Here is a 14,578-nt window from a genome sequence, read left to right on the forward strand (position 1 = left end):
CCTCTGTGCTGGGACTTGCACTGACCTGTACCTCCACGGGACCCAGTGCAGGTCCCAGCACGGAGGTATAAGATGCTGGGGACTCCCTGGCTCCTGCATCATCACACACACCCTGGGGTTCCCCACTTATAGAGATATACCCCTAGGATCTCCCAGGTATATCTCCCTTAAACAATGAATCCCAGGACTTCCACACCAATGGAGACACCTGAGAGATCCTTGGCCCCAGTCTCCATAAGCAGAAAACCCCAGGCTTTCCTAGCTTAAGAAGATGTGTCCACAATATCCTGGGTGTATCCCTATAAGTGGGGAACCTTTGGCTTTATTTGCTTACTGAGATGTGCCCCAAGATTCCCTGGGCTGTCTCAAAGTGGGAGAAGCTGGGCAGGTGCTTCAGGGACTTAAGGGACTCAATCAGGAGAAGGAATTATTTGGGGTGTGCAGGATGGGTCCCCTCAAACCTCCAGAGTACCTGCCCAGGGCAGCTGGAGAGCCTGGGCAGCTCTGGCCACCTGCACTCTCCCACCATCAAGTAGATAGATGTCCACTGCAGTACATTCTGTTACTACCTTTGTTGCCACCATAAATTTGTGGGATTTGCGGCATGACAAAAAGTATGGATGCCTGTTTTCTTCACCTTTGTGCCTCTAAAAAATGTTATGGTGTCACAAAGACAAGGAAAGGCAACACCTATTTCCATGCTGTAAATTAAAGAATGGAGAAAGTTGAAGGCTTAGTAGGTAGAACTGGTGCTGAACCTGTTGCCATGGTAGGAAACCACATGGTCAGTTACCAAGTGACTAAAATCCTGTATGGAATTTCAGAACAAGAAATGAACCAAATCAAAAGCAAAAATGGAAAAAATGTTCATAACTGAAGTAGAACAGAAAAACAGATGGTCAGAGTATTTAAAATATGTCCTTGAATGACTAAGCACCCCCCTCCTCCCCCAGCACTAGATTTTGATGACATATGTGAAACTGAACATTGTGACATTAATGCTGACCCAGTCAAGATGTAACACTCACAGGCAGCAATCAAAAACAATAAAGTGACAGGAGTTCATCAAGTTGTAGCAAAAATGCTAGAAACATTGGGAATCACTACCTTAACCAGACTGACTGAGTTGAATCTGTGAAAAGTCTCCTCAACAGTGGAAGCAGGGAATCACCGCCAGAATACCCAAAAAGAGTGATCTCACTGGCTGCTGGAGAGGTGTCCCATAGAAGCAAGAGTAGTATAAAGTCTTCTGCAGTGTGGTATTGCACAGGATGAAAGATGTAATGGATGCAAAGTTTAGAAGAGAACAGGCTGTATTTAGGTCCAAGAGATCCTGTGAAAACCAGATACTCATACTGGAGAGCAATGCAGAAGATTGCATAGGATGGCAGGCTCCTCTCTTCTTTAGCTTAATCAGTTGAAAAGGCATTTGACAGTCTGACCTTCACTGTGAAACTTCCTTCAGTGCCACAGAATCCCAGCTAAAGTTGTCATCATCATTATGAAAGCCATGTCTGAGATGCTACATACTCTGGTGAACAATAAGAAAACAATGTAGTTCAACATAGATTACTGCAAGGGTGTAGGTTGTAGCTATGTTGGTCTAAGGACATAGGCAGACAATGTTCTGTGAATAAATCTGATATCTTTTATTAGACCAACTTAAATAGCTGGAAAAAATTTTTTGGCAAGCTTTTGGGTTGAGAAAGAGACTTCCTCAGCCTGACAAAGGGTTTTTAAACCTGAAAGCTTGCCAAAAAAATTTTCCAACTATTTAAGGTGGTCTAATAAAAGATATCAGATTCACCCAAAGAACCTTGTCTACATAGATTATTGGCATGAAATGGGGCTGCATTCTCTCTCAATTGCTGCCTGCATTGTGATGGACTGGATAATAAAGAAATGTTTAGGTATACAAACACATGAACAGAATGGATAGATAGCAAATGACTAGAAAACCTAGCCTTTGCTGCTGATATTATAATCCTGAATGACACTTCAAAAAGCAACAAAGACATACAGACAACCTGCCATATCAATCCGGCCCCAGAATCAGTTAAACCAAAAATAAAGCATCCTTGAACCAAGCACTGTAGCAACATATTAAAAGGCAAACATATCTAAAAAAAAGACAGTACATCTACTTGGGCAGTACCATATTAGGTACAGATGAGACCATAACAATAAGAAAAATACCCCACAGTATTCACTACACTTAGCATTGTACAGTACACAGCTTGAGAGCAAACTAAGGATTTCCAACTCAGATAGTGTCTTTAGGCTTGTAGCATAGCTAGGACAGGGCAACCAGTGAAGCCAACCCAAGGGGACGGTTTTGGGAGGGTTGGGATGGTGAAAAAACCTGCTGTTTTCTCAGCCCCATGATTTTGCTAGCAGCACAGAGGCAGCTGGAAATCACTGCTGCTCCTGTGTATCCCAGCTGCCCCAGATGCCTGTCTACTTTGTTACTCCTCTGCTTAGGGTTAACATACAGCTACAGGTCTATAAAAGCATTTGGAAGGAAACTAGAGGCCCTCAAAATCAGATGCCAAGGAAAGATTCTAGGTATTCAGTGGGAAGACTTCCACTAATAGAGAGATCCTGCAAATTACCAATTAGAAGCTTATGTCTATTAGAATCAGAAAGAAATGCTGAACACGTTTTGGGGGATGTGGATTCCAAAAACCAACTCCCACAAGAAACTATCAAGTGGAAAATTGGTGTAAGAAAATGAGGGCATTCATGAGAAACCCTAAGAAGAACCTTTAACAGAAAGAGCAGAACATTCAACTGTAACACTAGGGAAGAAGCAGCAAATGATTGAGAGAAGTGGAAGAGATTTGTTTCCATCCTGTGTACCATTGTTGGTGTGGGAAGGATGGATTAATTCATTAATTGGTCATTATACTTTTTCACAACTAATTTAATTTCCTTTTCCCAATGTGAAGGCAAAGTTAAATAAGATTCCAGTGTCACATACATATAAAATAGCATGGTTAAGCTTTATTTCTCTCTGATACCAACAGGGTTTCTTTTTGCCAGATCCCTAAAGGACTGATGTGGCAACTCATCTGATTTGGTATCAAGTGAACTTTAATAGTAACCCTTATGCAATATTACAGGTTTCCCCCCCATAATATGACATGGCAAGTGGCTCCTTAGAAGTTTCAGCACCGACCTTTGGGAGTACCATGCCTTGGGCCTTCCACTGGGTATGTGATACCTATGGCTTCTCTGTTGTCCAGCAGAGATGCAGCTGTTATCCAGCAGAGATTTTTTTTTGTAGAAATATACTTCTATATATATATAAATAGATAGATGTATATATTAGGGCTGTGTGAAACGGCACTGTTCTGTTCCAACTTCAATTTCGAGGTCTGGATGGAACACTGTTTTGTATCGAATATAATTTCGAGTTGAAACAGCCTCACTGTTTTGCTTTGTTGAAACAGTGAGGCTATTTTGACTCTGTTTCAACCGTTTTGCCTGACCATGCGGCTGGGGAAAGGAACTCAGCCCAGCTAAACTGAGTTCCCAACCCCAGCTGGGGGCTGGGGGCAGGGAGGCAGCCCAGCTGGGGTGCCTTGCCATCTCCCATGCTAGATAGCACCAGGGGTAGGGAGGCTGGGGTGCCTTGCCACCCCCTGCACTAGATCACACTGGGGGCAGGGAGGCTGCCCAGCTGGGCTGCCTCACCATCTCCTGCGCTAGATCGTGCTGGGCTGCCTCCCCGTTCCCGGTGCGATCTGGCACAGGGGATGGCGAGGCAGCCCAGCTGGGCTGCCTTCCTGTCCCCTGCCAGATCTTGTGCCAGAGATGGGAAGTCAGCTCAGCTGGACTGACTGCCATCCCCAGTGCTATGGTCAAAATGTTTCGACTTTTGAAACTAGCCTCGTTTTGTTTCGAGGCTATTTCGACAGCCTTAGTTTCATTTCTATTTGGCTGTTTCGACCTTGAAATGAGTTGAAACAGTCTCTAAACAAAACGGCCATTGAAATTTTGCACAGCCCTAGTATATATATACACCAACTAGCATACTGTTTGTCACAAACCTTAACCCACTTCCAAAATCTTGTACTTGTCCCAAAAATCTCACATCTGTGCACCCGTGCTCCTGTGTACCTGTCAGTATTTCTTTCCTTGTTGAATTTACCCTGTCCCTTTGGTTCTAGTACTTGTTATGAGCTGTAAGCCCTTAGTTAATTTGCTTTCACTGTCACTGGAGATGCAGCAGCTGTATAGTTTTTTTTCCCGGTTCACCACATGCTTGCACACCTTCCTTTGTGTTAACTATTTCTGTAACTTTTTCATACCAAATTGTCCAATCCCCTGGCACTGTGCCAAGCATTCCTTATATGGTACACCAATCCCTTGGCACTGTGCTAGGCACATTCCTTATAAGGAAACTGTTGTGCCTTGCTCACCTAGTGCACCAATCACAGCACTCACATTTCCCAGTGTCACAGAAAGTATTCCGTCCAATTTTATCACTTAGTTCCGGGAACATCTGGACTATGGCTAAGAGCCTTAGCACACCTTAATTTGCCCACTACACTCTCAAGTTCAGAAGTTTTCCCCAGTTGTGACATTATCCTTATCTTCTTCACTTACTCTAAAAGGTCTATAGGAAATAATTCTTTTTCTCTGTTTCTAAATAGTTCTGTTCCTGCCAAATGTTTCATAAAAGGCATGTCTACATCATGCTGACAGCACGCTGCAGTTGGGATAGCTCCATGCATACTTTTCCCACCAACCACCCTGGATATATGCTAGCAAAACCATTGAACGGTGTACTATGCAATTGTTCAAGACCCCAGTCTACAACATGCCTGAGAGCAGCTGCTGGGACAACCCTGGAGCAGTCACATCAGCTTCTTTCTGGTTTCAAGTGTGCTGTGGGTCAGCCTGCCTACCAAATTCTGCTATCCTAATTTTGAATGCCTCAAGGCTAGGGAAAGTTAAAAAGCCTGAGCCTGAATTGCTTCAATCTTTGCAGGTTAGTCTAACCTGCCTAGGCTGAATCAGTTTGTAACCACACAGCTGTCCCCTCTGGACTGAAAAATGCAGGCATGTGCCTGCAGTGGCTCAGGATAGAAACTGGGAGGCACTAGAGTAGCCCTCCCTTCCCTTCCACAGAGCTGAGCTGAGGGGAGGGTGTGGCCAGGCCCCGGCAGGATGCTCTGATTAGGGAGGGGTCCCTCCTCCCCCACTGGTCAGAGAGGGAGCCAGCCAGGAATTACGTAGCATTTATTTACACAGCAAGGAGCATTTATCACCCCATCAGCAAAACAAAAGGATCTCTCATTAGTTCAAGCTCTTCTTAAACAACTTGTTCCAAAGAAAGAATGGAGGGACATTACCAGCTACCTGTTGATTAACTCCAAAGAGCCCTAAGTGGCACAGTTCTGTCTGCCTTTGTCCTGTCTGCCACAACATGGACTGTAGCCAGCATGTGGTTTGCTAGCTAATGCTGAGTGGTGTCTGTGTAAGGCAGAAGGAAGGAGGGAATCCCTGCTTAGCAGGGAGTGGTGAGGGAAGGAGAGTGGGGAGCAAGGGATAACCAAGCAGATGCCTGCAGTCTCTTTTGGAGCTCCAGCCAGGAAGCAGAGGGGAGGGGCCAGCTCTGCTGTGGAGCAGCGAGCCTAGCCCAGAGAGCATGCTGAAATGCTGGGGGAGTCTGGTTTAACTTAGACCAGGAAGGAGACTTGGACAGACATTGCATAAATCAGTTTGACCCAAATCAGTTAAGTCTGGTAGTACATTCAACCAGGTTTATCTCAAACCAGTTTCAGCCGTTTTCAAACCGGTTTACGTGCACTGAACATCTGTTCTCTTACAGGTTTAAACCAGTTTGTGATCACTTAAACTGGTTTATGTGTAATGTCTGTCCCTAACCCAAGAGTCTGACATCTCCACAGTCTCCAGTGTAGTTCCCATCATTTTCACAGCAGTCCTCCTTTGTCAGCCTGAGACAGTCCTAGTTTATCCATAAAAATAAAATTCACCACTGCAAAGTCTGCTGCAGATTTTAAAGCCTGGGTATAGACAGGGTGTCTGCAGCCCTTATGTGGAAGAAGGCTCTGTATTGATCTAAAAAAATCTAGTGTGCGACTAAAGGTTTGGAGATGAGTAGCGGAGGGGAAATGGAATCAGTGATGATTACAGATTCATTTTATTTAACACTAAAATGGAATGGCAGCAACAGTCTCCAGCATGTATATTAAAGTAGAAGATGCAAAAGATGCAATTTTGTTTTATCTCTACAGTCAGTTTGCAGGCGAGGCTGTGAATTTCATCTCCCTTATTTTGCGAGGGGGACGTATTTTGGTGCTAGTATGTTTCTGTGCTAATGTGGCATATGCGCAGTGATTTCCAATCTGAGTTGGCTAAATTACATGCTACACACTGATTTTTCCAGTGTAAGTAATCAAGCAATAATACCATTGGATATAACATATTCCCAAATATAACACACACCCTATTTTTGGAAGGCCCTAAGAAGGGAGGGAGGGTAGAAATCTTAAATTGGAGTATGGCTAAATGCTCGAGTCCTGTGGTCTCCAACCCTGGGGGCCACATGCTGGGTTGGACCTGGTGTTCTGGGTCCAGCAGCAGACCAACCCTGTATGCCAGTGGTTAAAAAATTAGGTCATGCACTCCTAGGGAGGGAGACGGGGTGGGGCACATGCCTCCCAGATTTGTGCATGGAGTGGTGGCAGATGTGGGCTGCCCACTGTGGGCTCAGGGTTTCCCACCCTGCTGCCCTCTCTCAGGGCCTCTGTAGCAGAGCGGGATGGGGAGGTTCAGTGCCACTGCTAGGAGCACCACACCAGCCATGCCACCATGGTGAGGTACACCTTGCATGCTTGGCAGCAGCAGGGAGCACAGCTCCATACCACTGCTGATGCTGGGTGGGCAGGGGGCACCTTGCCATGGTTGCATGGCTGGTGTGGGGCTCCTGGCAGCAGTACCAAGCCTCTCCACCCTTCTGCACTAGGTCCCACCTGCTGGTCTGTGCAGGCCCTGGGAGAAGGGCAGCAGGGCAGGGAGCCCCAAGCCCGCAGTGGGCAGCCCACATCCTTCCCCACCCACGGGCTCTGCTCTAGCTGTGCTGCATGTGCAGGGGGAGGGAGGACCTAGGCTCCATGCTCTGCTCTGGCTGCAGCAGCTGCCACCTCCTGCATGCAGCAGCTGGGGCTCGGGCACTGCTAGGGAAGTGGGGCAGAGGGCAGAGGGCCCTGGCTGTGGTCCTGTAGCTCTGGCAGCTGGGGGCCGCTGCTGGGAGGGCTGAGGGGGTTGCAGGTTATGAGTGAAGGGCAGCAGCAGGGCTGGGAGGGTGTGGGGCTGTGACTGAGAAGTGAGGGGCACTGGCAGGGCCAGGGGCTGTGTGTGGAGAGTGTGGGGCACCTGCGGGGGTGAGGGGCTGTGGGTTGGGAGTGAGGGGTCATGCTGAGAAGAATTTGGGAAGCATTGATGTATGTTGTCCCAATTTATATTTGAAAATCTGCAATCTGCCTTTGTACAACTTGTGGTCTTTATCCTGAAGTGTTCCCTTCTGCCCAGGATGGCAGTAACAAGGGCCAATTCAATTTGGGAATTTTATACATATTTTCTCTCTTGGCTCAAGCTCCCACACGGAAGCCTGGAAAAATAAAAGCTATCGGAAGTGTTCCAATGTGAACAAACTTCCCAGTTCTTATTGAAGGGGAAGGTAAATGAGACAATAACAATCTTGGAAATCAGTAGCTTACCCCAACCAGCTATTAACAGTTTATCACAGTTGAAACGTCTGTCTTAATCCCACACAGGATGAACTTGGTATGCAGTGTAGCTACTTACCCAAGCTTTCCCTTTGCTCCACTGTTGCTGTTGCTTCTCCTCACTAGCATGGCTGCACTTCTCTTTCAGACAGGGACACACCTCAGGAATCTTCAAAAAAAAAAAAAGTCCACAAAGTGGAGAATCCTTGCCTTCCCTCCTGCTCTGTGCTCAGAAGCACATCCCCTCCCCATCTTTTTCACCCTCTTCCCTGCCTGGTATTTGCTACTTTCCCTGCTGGGGGCTGGGAAGACTCCAACTGGGCTACACAGCGACTGGGTTCTGAAGCTTCCCTACCCCTGGACAGCAGCGGTGAATGGGGAGAGGGAGGGATGAAGACTTCCAGGGTTGAGGACTGCACCATTTCTTTGGGAACTCTATTCCAGATTCTGCTCACCCTTACTGTAAAGAAGTTCTTCCTTACAGCCAACCTGAAACCATCCTCTAACAATTTATGGCCATTGCTCCTTGAACTTCCCTGGGGCACCCAAGTGAACAGTTTTTCACCTAGCTCCTGATATTCACCCCTTACATACTTATAGATGGCCACCAAGTCCCCCCTCAGTCTTCTCTTTCTCAGGTTGAACAGTCCCAGATCCCTTAGTCTTTCCTCATAAGGTTTGTCGTCCAAGCCCTTAATGATTCTTGTGGCCCTTCTTTGGACCCTTTCAAGATTCTCCATATCTTGTTTGAAGTGCAGCGCCCAGAACTGGACACAGTACTCCAGGTGGGGTCTCACCAGCGCTGGGTAGAGAGGAAGTATTACTTCCTTACTCCTGCTTACGATGCATCCCAGTATGCTGTTAGCTCTGTTGACTGTAGCATTGCACTGGCAGCTCATGTTCATCCTGTGATCAACCATAATCCCAAAATCCCTATTTAGCCATTGTGCTGGCCAGGACATCTCCTTGTCGCTGGTTACTTTTCCCTAGGTGAAGCACTCTGCATTTATCCTTACTGAACTGAATCCTGTTCTGTTCTACCCACCTTTCCAGCTTGTCCAGGTTCACTTGGAGCCGCATCCTATTCCCTAGCGTGACCATTTTTCCCCATAACTTAGTATCGTCCAGAAACTTGGTCAGCATGCTTTCCACATCCCCAACTAAATCGTTGATAAGATATTGAACAGCACAGGGCCAAGAACCAAACCCTCTGGTACACCACTGGCCACCTCCCACCAAGATGATACAGACCCGTCCACTAACATTCTCTGGGTTCAACCCCTTAGCCAGTTCCCAACCCACCTGATCATGGATTCTGCTAGCCCACAATTCCTGTTTTTTTATGGGAGTGTCATGGGATACTGTTATAAAAAATTAAAGTTTGTTAAAGTTTGTTTAGGTGCTATCAATGACAGTGCCAGAGAGGTTTTCATAAAGTATGGGAAGTAGGAGATGGCATCAGGGAACATAAAGTGGATAAAAACAAATACTGAATTACTACTTCTTCTGTGAGCACTTTCCGGTTTGTACAGTGAATGGGGGAAAGAATAACATGAAGCAGATACAGGCATAGATGAATTACATTTGCTCAGTCAATCTTAATTTTGGTATTTCCTAACATTTTAAGGTTTAGTTTTGCTACCTCAAAGTTCATTCAGTGTATAATATGTAAATAATTATAATACACCTATTGAGTTCCAGGTATTACCTACATGGTTTTCAGCAAGTTAATGATGTCTGGCTCTGTCATTTTTGTTTGACTGGTGTTCATTGTTTCAGTTTGCATCTAGTTAAGGAGGATTTTATCTAGTACAGAGGCAGAGAGATCACTTATATATTTTGATAGATTTCAGGAAATCTTTCTTTCATGCTATTAATTATATTTAAACTGGCTGAATGTTTATTATAATGAGAAACATGCCATTTCCAGGTTTTTAGCAAACCTCACAATATATTCAGTATTTGCTTTGGGGTTTGGATCTAAAAGTACAGGAAAACAGCCAAAAAATGTATAAATTCCTTCTTTGACAAACTCAATAGAAAATGTGTCTATAAACTTGCCTTGCACAAAACTTTGCATTCATATTTATGTAAAACTGCACTTGTAAATAATGGATAACTTTTAAAGCTCATCATAAAGATGCCAGATGTAAGAAAATGTATATGGGAATCTAAGTTACAGCAGTCATAGAACTCTGATTTTCATGTATGTATATTGATTATTGCTATTAAAAATCAATATAAATTAAGTAAAGTTCATGTGTCCGATATAGTCATTTAAAGACTACTTTTCTTAATGTGATGCTGACTGGGGCACCTATGTATTTGCATGACTATCATAAAATACTCTGGGTTTGACTTTCCAATAAAAAAAATCCATGGAAGCCACAGCTTCAGTTGTAATTGTAGGTGCTGAACACTTCCTGAAATGCTTTAATTGACTTGACTGCCAGTTTTGTTCCAGTGAGGACTGTGGGATCTGGTTCCAGCTCTCTGGAATCTACAGGATATATGTTATAGTTGTTTACCAATTCCCTGCAACAACCATTTGAGCTTATAAGGGAAAACAATAGTCTGTTTTTACCCTACTTTGCAAAGTATGTAGAAGTGGCAGAAATGTAAACATATTTTGTATATTTGACTGGATTTTTTTTCCTCTCTTTTCTTTTTTTTTGGTGTATTATGTGTTTCTTCTGTAAACAGGTTTTAGATGGCAAACTCACTCATAGTATGTAATACATACCATAACAACAGAAAAAACAACAGAAAAACAGTATGATTTTTATCTTAAAATGTAGCCCTGTGGTTTCTTCTTAAGCAAAACTCACTAACAGAGACTTTGCCTCCTACAAAGTAAGCTCTTATCTGACTCTCTACTTTTGGGTCGTGTCTTTTATTTATAGCCCTGGTTGTGCAAGAAAGGTTTACTGGCTTAATTAAATGTATAGGTGATGTAGCTGAACTGGTGCAAACCCCTACTCTAAGGTACTTGAATTAGTTCAATGCTTGTCACTAACTTAAGTTCAGTAAACTGGGACTCGCAAGTAAAATGTGGGGTTCCCTAAGAGCCAGGCCTCTTGGTGGAACATCTATATGAAGAAGGAACACAAAATTAAGCAGAAGCATCCAGCAAAGAGAGGGTTAATTACTTTTGACAACCTTTACTAAAAATACTGACATGAAACTCACAACAGCAGCTAAGAAATGTAAACATAAGCTCAAGATGATGAAAACTAATTAGCTAAGCCTTTTGGAATCAAATCTTATGTGATTTGATTATATAATCAAGAAAGGAAACTGCATGTTTAGACTACATGCACTTCCAGTAACATAGTAATGAATCACAGCACATCATTTTCAGTGCTTTCTGACCCAGTGGAACATGTACGGGTTTCATTTAATTTAATTTTATTTTAATAACTAATAGTTGATTATGTATGATGATATTTTAATAGATATTAAGAGATCACTTGAGTAATGAAATATGAATGAAAGATCACAGGTGAGATAGGGTTTTTATACCTAGCGAAGCAGAGATAGTTATAATTCTGCCTGAGGTATTATATGCAGACATTTTTACTTTTACTGTCAAAAAGCCCACTGTTGGAAGCCCTTCAGTTGAAGGCAATAGGAACCCCATACAGTAGGACTGATTCAATTCCAACCAAAATGAGAGAAAAGCATTGTTAGTATTATTCATTCCCTAGGTTCGTGGTATGTACCATTACATGCACAGAACATGGCAGGCTATACATTGCCAAATCATTGCATTTGTTTCTGTGTGTTGCTCAGACATGGAGACTATAATCCTATTTACATTGTTTTTATACCAATCTAAATTCCGTAGATTTACATCAAGTTACACTGGAGAGAAGTAAAGTTCACAGAATCTTATTTATTGTCTAAAGGTTTGCCTCTGTGACAATGTTGACAATGTTCAGAACCCCACAGGATCCAGTTCTGAGTTTGATTTTGCTGTTAGTTCAAATGTATACTTCAAGAAACTGAAGAACCTTGTACCATTGCAGAGGCAACCAACATTTTTTAATAAATGTAGCCAAAGAGGTTTGTTCCCCTCCTTTTATCTAGTAGTTCAGGAGTTGGAGCACTGACATTGTCAGGGACTCAGGTGCAAGTCCTTCTTCTTTATCCAGTGATTCAAGCCCACATCTTTCTAGAGGTCTGATCATTAGCCTATCTGCTATTTCATGGCCGAGGAAATCTCTCCATTATGGAACAGGCACTGAATAAAATACAGAAATAGTCACTGGGGCAGGGACTGGGACCCAGATCTCTCACATTCTAGGATAGGGCCTTAACCACTTGACTAGAGAGTTGTTCTTTTTAACTGTTCCTCTTTTTGGCCCCATAAATTGTAAATGTTTTCCTGAACAGCGGAATGATTTCAAAAGGAGAGGTGGAGAATCTAGGAGGGCTCCAGTCTAGGGCAATCGATAGCCTGGTGGTTAGGGTCTACCTTAGAGAAGTTAGAGGTGCAGGTTTGAACCCCCTCAGAGAGTGGAGCTGGATCTGGGTCTTCCATATTATGAGTGAACAGTTTAATCACTTACCTCTTGTATAAGATGGGGCAAGACAATTGTTTTCTTCCTTCTGTGCATTAAAAATAATCTGCTCAGCTTCTGAAAGAACGGGCTTAAGTGTCAATCTTCAGACAAAGGATCAGGATATTGTATCAGAACTAAGATCCAGCAAATGGTTTCCGAGAGTTGGTCCATGTAAGGAAGTTACTGAAAAATAAGCAACTCTACACTGACACCTAGAGTGGACAGAATGGACACACTTATTGCACCACATAGTACAGGGGTTTTCAACCTTTTTTAACAAGTGTACCCGTTCTGTCTCAAAGTTTCAGCTCATGTTGTACCCCTCTATTTTTTTTCTTGTTTTTAATGTTACCAATTATGTGATATAAGGCAGGCTACACTAGTTAACATTAAATACATTATTAATATATGCAGCCTCCAGCTGCTAAGTCCATTGGGGGAGGGAAGGGGCGGTGCAGGGGCAGATTGAGGCCACCACGGCGAGAGAGGGGGTGGGGGTGGGGCTGGGGCTGGGGCAGGTGCTGCACAGCCAGGGTGGAGTGCAGGACGGAGCTGTGAGCGGCTCATCTGAGGGGTGCAGTGGAGGGCAGCTCCTGCCGCTGTATGCATCCCAGGAGGGCATGGGGGGGCATGTGCCGCCAAATCTGTGGGCGGGGCAAGGCAGGATGCCTTTGCAGGCAGGGCTACGCCAGACTCTTCCTGACAGGGGGCTGGGTGGGCCAGCCCGCATTTGGGGCAAACAGTGGCAGTGCTGGCAGGGGGCTATAGGAGGAGCTGCAGCGACTCCAGAATTCACCGTAGCTCCCCCAAACCTCCTCCCAGCACTGCTGCCACCCACCCCAAATGCAGCCTGGCCCAACACCCCCACCAGGAACAGCCTGCTACTGTCCCAGCCCCAGCCTGCAGCGGCATCCTGCCCTTGCCCTGTGCACAGATCTGGGGGCGTACACCCCCATGCCCTCCCGGGATGAGCATAGTGATGGGAGCCGCCCAACCCCCCTCGCATGGCTCAGTACCATGCCCTGCCCCAGCTGGACAGCCCCTGCCCTAGCCCCACTCCTTCCCCCACCGCTAGGGCCTCAATCTGACCCCCCCCCAATGCCCCTTCCTTCATGACAGACTTACCAGCCGGACCCGGTTGCTCTCCAGCTGCTGGGCTGTTCTCTTGGCTGCCCGCGTGCTGTGCTGCGGCTTCGCGCACACACGCAGCATTTATCGGCCACATTATCAGCCATATCAGTTGTGCACACCCCCTACAACCTTTTTAAGTACTCCTAGGGGTATGCATAACCCTGGTTGACAACCACTGACAGTACACTGTAAAAAGAGAACCCTAAAAGAACATTAGCTGGATTTCTTCTGTTATGGGAAATAATTAGTTACTACTTTCCAAATACAGAAACAACTGGTTCCATCTGTGCAAGAAGCCTTTTGATAGCAGCAGGTTTGTAAAAGGATAACTGACTTGAAGACATTAGGGTTGCACAGGTGTCAGTGATGGCCTAATTCACCTTGTCAACCTTCATTACAGGTGATAAGGCATGGGAAAGAAATAGCTCAATTTCTAGGTTGCTATTTTTAGAGACAGAATATACTTGTACTTTAATGTAACAAAAAGTAATTGAGAATTAAAACGTACTGAAATTTGGATTTTGTTACATGCCTTAAAATTTTGCACACTTTTGACTCTGATCTTAAAATATCCTCTTTCTGGAGTGATATGAAAAACTGGTTGTGTCTTTATTGTGGTTCTCCTTAATTTGTGTAATAACTGACATGTGATTGTAGTTGTCAGACTTTTGTACCTATTGTGGGTGTTGTTTATGGCTGTTACATGTACTGTAACTTAATAAGTAAAGTTCCAAATGTGTGTTGCTCCATTGCTTGCAGACCTAAAACACCCACTGGCAGCAATAGGCTTGGATGTGGTTGAAATGTTGGACTGAGTCACAAGATATTTTTGCCTCTATGACGAGTGAAAGTAGAGAAGAGGAAGAACACAGCTGGGCAGAGAATGCTATGAAATTATGCTAGAGTCTTTGCTAGGCCCCAATTTCCTTGGAGAATATTCTGGTGTACCCAGTAACAAAGTACTAAATTCTGAACACAGTTCTTTCTTTGAGCATTATTTTTCAAGAAATCTTAAGAGACTAATTTCCTAATTCAGGGCTATCCAGATTTAAGTAGACAGGGACAATAGGCTCATCACTCACATGCTATATGCTGCACAGGCTACATGCGGTACTGTGTTTT

At 44.5% G+C, this 14,578-nt stretch overlaps 1 long non-coding RNA gene across 1 annotated transcript; it reads right to left on the reverse strand.

Moving 5' to 3' along the window:
• Positions 1 to 836: 836 nt before the first annotated feature.
• On the reverse strand, positions 837 to 12,487 carry LOC132250393 (uncharacterized). Its single transcript, XR_009462099.1, has 3 exons — positions 12,332 to 12,487; positions 7,840 to 7,929; positions 837 to 1,531 (listed from the first exon to the last, which is right to left on the reverse strand). It is a non-coding gene; the product is annotated as an uncharacterized LOC132250393 (long non-coding RNA).
• Between the last annotated feature and the right edge of the window lie 2,091 nt (positions 12,488 to 14,578).

Source organism: Alligator mississippiensis, chromosome 4 (genome assembly GCF_030867095.1).
Source record: "Alligator mississippiensis isolate rAllMis1 chromosome 4, rAllMis1, whole genome shotgun sequence".
Classification (NCBI taxonomy): Eukaryota; Metazoa; Chordata; order Crocodylia; family Alligatoridae; genus Alligator; species Alligator mississippiensis.